The following is a 6,000-nucleotide window of genomic DNA, read 5'->3' on the forward strand; positions in this document are numbered from 1 at the left end:
CCCACTTTGGGCTTCTTGCTTGAAAACCACACTAATCACAGGCTTTCCTCCTTGGAGTCTACAGTGTCAGGAAAGCATCAAAGCAAGTACACAGAAGGGAAAGAAAAAAAGCCATGTCTCAGTAGCTGTCCATTGGGAGCACTTCTGGGAGCCCCTTCCAGGAAATGCTATGTGGCTGCCTAAATGCTGTTTCCCAAATGTAAACACAGCAAAGGGCTGCAGCCATGCTATCATCCTAGCAAACCTTCTCCATATCCTGAACGGTGAATGTTTTCATCCATAGCCTGTGTTCTTCACATGTTCGCACCTCCGGTTGCAGTTATATTTTTACTAGCACCTACCTGCCTTAGCCAAAAACCTGGGCACTCCCTTGATGGCTCCTTCTTGTTTTGGTTTTACTTTCTGAATAGTTTAATTTCTGTCTCTCCTTGTTCTCTCAGCAACTGCCTTAATTCAGAGTGGTATTGTTTTTCCTCCTCGGCTCACTGCCTTCTCCCAATAGCCACCCAATCTGTCCTCTGCGTTGAGCTGGATTGGGCTGTCATGGTGCTGCTCTAGGGCAGCAGGGACAGGTGGATCTCTATGAATGTGGTCAGTATTTCCAGTTCCAGGCCAGGCCAGAATGACATAGTTAAGATGTTGTCTCAAAACAAAAATAAACATTGAGTTAGTCTGGTCTTTCTAAAAATCACATTTTAATCCTATTTGTTTACTTATGTTCCATTGTTTGTTTTCCTTCATTGGCTCTCTGTCACCTACAAGACAAACACAAACTCTTAGGATAATTGGTAAGCCCCTGCCTCTTTGGCCTTATCTCACCAAACCTCACCCTATTTTCATGTCCTTTAGATATTTTGGGTTCTTTTATCCCTTTGGGACCCTGCAAATGCAGTTTCCTCAGGCAGGAACTTTTTATCTCCTTGTCACTTCCAGGGTATTTTCCTCTATGAAAATTTACCAAACATTAAAATAGGAGTTGAGCATGCTTTCTCTTTTTCCTACAACTGTGACCTGTTAGAGCAACTTGCATGTAGCATATTATGTCTTCTTTGTAAAACATGGGCTCTGTGGAGGCCTGACTAGGGGCTTGATCCAGAGTAGGTATTCAGTAAATTGTATTTGATGACTCTTGAATCTGAACATATTACATGCACATGCTACTAAATGTGCTAACATTGTCTAGCAGGCATGTATACACAAAACCCCACAATGCAGACGACAGCTCAGCTTTTTTCTCAATGCCTTTCTGTTTTCCTATAGTGCCTGGATGTTTCTATTCTGATGTTTCTATTCTATTCCACCAGTGGGATTCCCTGAGTTTAGGTGGCAACTACCATGAGCCCTAGGCATTGGTAAAGCACAGGCCCAGTTAGGGGAGCAGAGGGAGAAACAGACCCAGAAGACGCCTGCCTTGGCTTCTGAGGTCCTACAAGGCCACCTTCTTCAGTGGGAGCTTCAGGCTGCACAGATCAAGGAAGTGGTTGCATTGGCCCTGAAGTCGGAGTTGGTAAATGCCCACTTTAGTCTTCTGGTATAGTAGGCCAGATGTTACAAAGAATCAACATGAATTGACTCGAGTCTGGTTCACATCCCTGTAGTTTTGAGATAAAAAAAAAGGCTCAGATCAAAAAAGGATTTCTATGGGTTAGTTTGTTTTTGAGATAAGAGACTCTCCTTGTATCTAGGCTGGACTCAAACTTAGGATCTTTTTGCCTCTGGAGTGCTGGTATTAGAGGTGTGTGCCATACTTGCTTCCCATAGGTTTTCTTGTTACAGTTTCTGTTTCTGTAAACATAACTATAAATATAACTCCCAGTTCATTGGTAATTAGCTCATCAATGTCTGCAACAGTGAAAACCTAGTTTTTCTTTTAATACTTAAAAAGAAAAAGGAAATCAAACCAATGTAAGAGAAAGCCAGTGATAACAGGGAGCCTGATCATTTTGCCATGGAAATGTTAGGTGACCTCATTCCCACTCTGAGCACATGAGTTTCACATTTCTAGAGTGCTCTCACCTTGTCTTCAACAAGAATTTCTCAAGCACATCTCCAGCCTCACCGAGTGTTTTCTCACCTCATGTTCCTTCTTCTTGATAGGCTAACACGAACCCAGTACCAATTCTGTGGGACCTTGGAATGTGTCCTCTGTGTTCTGTCCAGGCAGCAGGGATGTGGGCTCAGTATCCTGTTTCAGTAGAGGATACACAGCATGACCTCAGGCTAACCGTGGTAGTTGCTATCTAACAGCTGCTTAAATTTAGAGTAGATCCTGGCTTCTCAAATAATGGCTCTTAGATGACATCCCATGGATATGCATTCTCCTTTCTGTCTACTCTGTGAGCTCACACTGACTCTAACCCAGCAAAAAATAATTTCATCTTTAAGCAATTTTTTTTGGTAAAATGTAGAGTGAGAAATGGAAGGAAGGAACCTCAAAATTTTACACGGTGTAACAAGATAGGCCTCCTGAAAGTGTTAGATTTGAGCAAAGATGGAAGAAAGCAGGAGGTTGAAACAAGAGGATAACCGGGAAAGGATGTTCTTGGCAGAGGCTGATCCAAATCTCAAAGGCCCAAAGGAGCAGTAGCAAAGAGGTCAGAGAACTATTGAAGGGTACATGGGGTGGGGGGTGGGGCAACCCTTGGGAATGAAGCACCAGAAATATTGAGAACAACTTTTGTGGGATCTTGAAAAGCATTTAGGCTCTGGTTTTTGCTCTGGGATTTGGAGACCATTGTATATGTCTTTGCATTCTGTGGCTGTGATAATCACCATGACCAAAAAAGCAACTTGGGGAGGAGCATGCTGATTTGACTTATGGGTCACTGTACATCATCAGAGGAAGCCAACATAGGAACTCAAGTAGGGCAGGAATCTGGAGCCAGGAACTGAAGCAGGGACCATGTAATGCTGCTTATGAACTTGCTCTCCATGGCTTGCTCAGACTGCTTTTTTATATAACCCAGGACCACCTGTCTAGTGAAGGCACCATTCACAGTGTGCTGGGCCCTCTCACATCAATCATTAATCAAGAAAATGCCCCCCCCAGGCTTGCCTATAGACCAGTCTATAGGCATTTTGAGGCATTTTCTCAATTAAGGCTCCTTTTTCCAGATGACTCTAGCTTGTGTCAAGCTGACAAAAACTTAACAGGACAGCATGTTTTCAAAAGGAGCAGTGACAATCTACATTTTACAAGTGTCTTTGTATGTGAAGTTTTTAGAATGAAGACACAGACAAGGAGAGAAGCAGGGGTCAGCTTGTAGATTGCTACAGTGGTCTAGGGAAGAAGTTTAGAAGGACTGGTGTTAGCACAAGACACACCAAGACCAAGTTCCCAGTGCAAAGGAGATTTATTTGTTCCAGAGGGACAAAGTGAGGGGAATAAGAGACAAAGACAGGCGATAGAGGGTGAGGAAGAAGAGAAGAGGGGGGCAAGGGAGGGGTAAAGAAGGGATATTTTCCCTGGAGGGACAAAGGACTGCCTCTAGACAGAGCATAGAAGGGTATGGCCGTATGTGAATGTAATCTAACAGTTTTTATTGAGGTAGAGGGAATGAGGGAAGGACAAGGCCTGTCACAGCCATGTTTGTCATGCTCTGGCATGCTAGAGCCCTTCAGAAGTGACATGCCAGGGCTAGCAGGGCTAGCCTATTTTGAAAGTTGAGCCTGTGGGGTTTTTGAGTTAGCTTTGGGCAGTATATCTGTCACAAGAAGGCTGTAGCTTGGAACCATGCAGCAAGGCACTGGTTAGGCCAGGGGATGATTTGTTTAATGACTTGCCTGAATTCATTCACTGTGACTTTATTTCCTCGGAAACCACCATTAACCCTGTCTCTTTGTATCAGAGGTCTAAATGAAAAGACCAGGAAAGGATGAGAGTTTTAAATGTGTAAGAGAATGGGTTGAAACTGACTTGTTCAGTCTCAGGTTTACTTTGTTCCAGCTCACAAATCGTGATGGATACCAGACAGGAAAGCTTATTTCACAAGAGGGCCCAGGAAAGAGCCAGTCACTTGCTAAACACATTAACCAGATCTTCAGAGCTCCACTTGGGCTGAGAATTTGCTGCTGTTGTGTGAGAACCCAGTCCATTTGTGATGATGCCAAAAGCTCTTCCAACTAAGCTTTGCTTCTTGCTGCAAGAGCAAGGTGAGCTCAGGAAAGTGCACTGGGGAGAACACAGCACACTGTCAGTGCTGCTGTGTGCTCCAGGTCCTCCTTTGCCTGCACAGTACACTCATCTCCAGCTTACTTCTTGGATATTACTTTGACTTCTTTGGTTACCTTGGATAACTGGCGTTTCCCAAGTGTCTGTGTTCTCATCTATTCATTCTGGTGTCTTTTACTGTTCACTTTTAGAGAGTTCTTTTAGACTTTAAACGATGCTGTCTGAGGAACTTTCTGCTCTCACAGGGAAGTTCAGCCTGATGTTTGGTTACTGTCGAGCCAGTCTGTGAAACCAGTCTCCAAGCTTTCTCTGGTGGTCCATACTCAGTGTATTCATACCCTGGTAATCAGGAGCATACTACAGAAGTGATGAAATGACACTTCCAAAAGTGATTATAAAAAGGTTAATTTTCAGGAAATGGATGTATTTAGAGTGTTTAATATTGAGGTCACACAGTCTTAGAGAGAAAACCATGTGTTCTCTCCCATGTGTAGGCTCTAGTCAATAATATGGTACATATATGTAAGCAAATGTACAGTATAGTATAACATGAAGTTAACAAAAATGGCTAAAAAATAGAGGACCAGGAAGGATTGAATTTAGTAATGAACATGAGTCATGAAAGAGGATATAGTTGTTTTTCTAGTTCTAACTCATAGATTTTTCATTTTTGATTGTGGGTAAATGCATAAGAATGTATTTGATGGTAAGAATATAAATTTTTTTTTTTTCGAGACAGGGTTTCTCTGTGTAACAGTACTGGTTTTCCTGGAACTCCCTTTGCAGATCAGGCTGGCCTCAAACTCACAGAGATCTGCCTTCCTCTGTCACCTGAGTACTGGGATCAAAGATGTGTGCCATTACCCCCAGCTTAATTTATATTTATTTTATTTTTATTGCCGTTTTATTTGCATGTATGTCTGTGTGAGGGTGTTGGATCCCCTGGAACAGAAGTTACAGGTAGTTGTGAGCTGATATGTGGGAGCTGGAAATTGAACCCGGGTCCTCTAGAAGAGCAGCCAGTACTCTTAAGTGCTGAATCATCTCTCCACCTAATGCAAAGGCCCACAGCTTCTGTTTCAAATGGCTACTCTAACTGTATGGATGTTCACTGAGTTTACAGTTTTTGGATCAGGTGAATTTTCATGTGTGATTTTTTTGATAAAAAAATAAAGTTTGAAATTAAAAAAAAAATACAGCTACTTTTATGGCCCCTGACTGTAGTCCCAGTACATGTGAAGCTAAGGCAGGAGAATTGCCTTGAGTTTCAGGCCAGCATGGGCTATAGATAGTAAGGCAAAGCAACAACGACAACAAATCAAAACATAAACATAACCCCATCCCTGTCAGAGGATCGTATGAGTAGCTAGCTCTCTGCTGAGACCTGTTGTAGAGAGAAGCTGATATCTTTGGCTGATAGCTAGCAAGTATGCTAACAATGGAGTCTCCAGCTCCACTCCAGTATTAAGAGTTAATCCAGATGGGCCTGTCAACCACTGGACAGAGAAATGCCCCACTGGGGAAGATGCTATTCTAGAGACTTACAAAACAGCAAAAAGCCTCTCTGAAATATATGTGGGCATAATGCTTCCATTTGACTGCCTGGGAGATGCCAACTTAGACCCACCCAAGCAAGAACTTTCTTTGGATGTTTTGTGACCTACCTGAAGCCAACACGAGGCCTTCCCTCCCACCACTGGCGCCGCTCACTTCAGTTACACTGTCTATTTCACCTAGTGCTCCTGCTTTTCCCACTATCTATTTTTTTGCCTCTTATCTTCCTTAACTATCCTCTCTGAAGCTACTGTTCTTATGATGTTCATTGAAAG

This window comes from Meriones unguiculatus, chromosome 2, assembly GCF_030254825.1.
Source record: "Meriones unguiculatus strain TT.TT164.6M chromosome 2, Bangor_MerUng_6.1, whole genome shotgun sequence".
NCBI lineage: Eukaryota > Metazoa > Chordata > Mammalia > Rodentia > Muridae > Meriones > Meriones unguiculatus.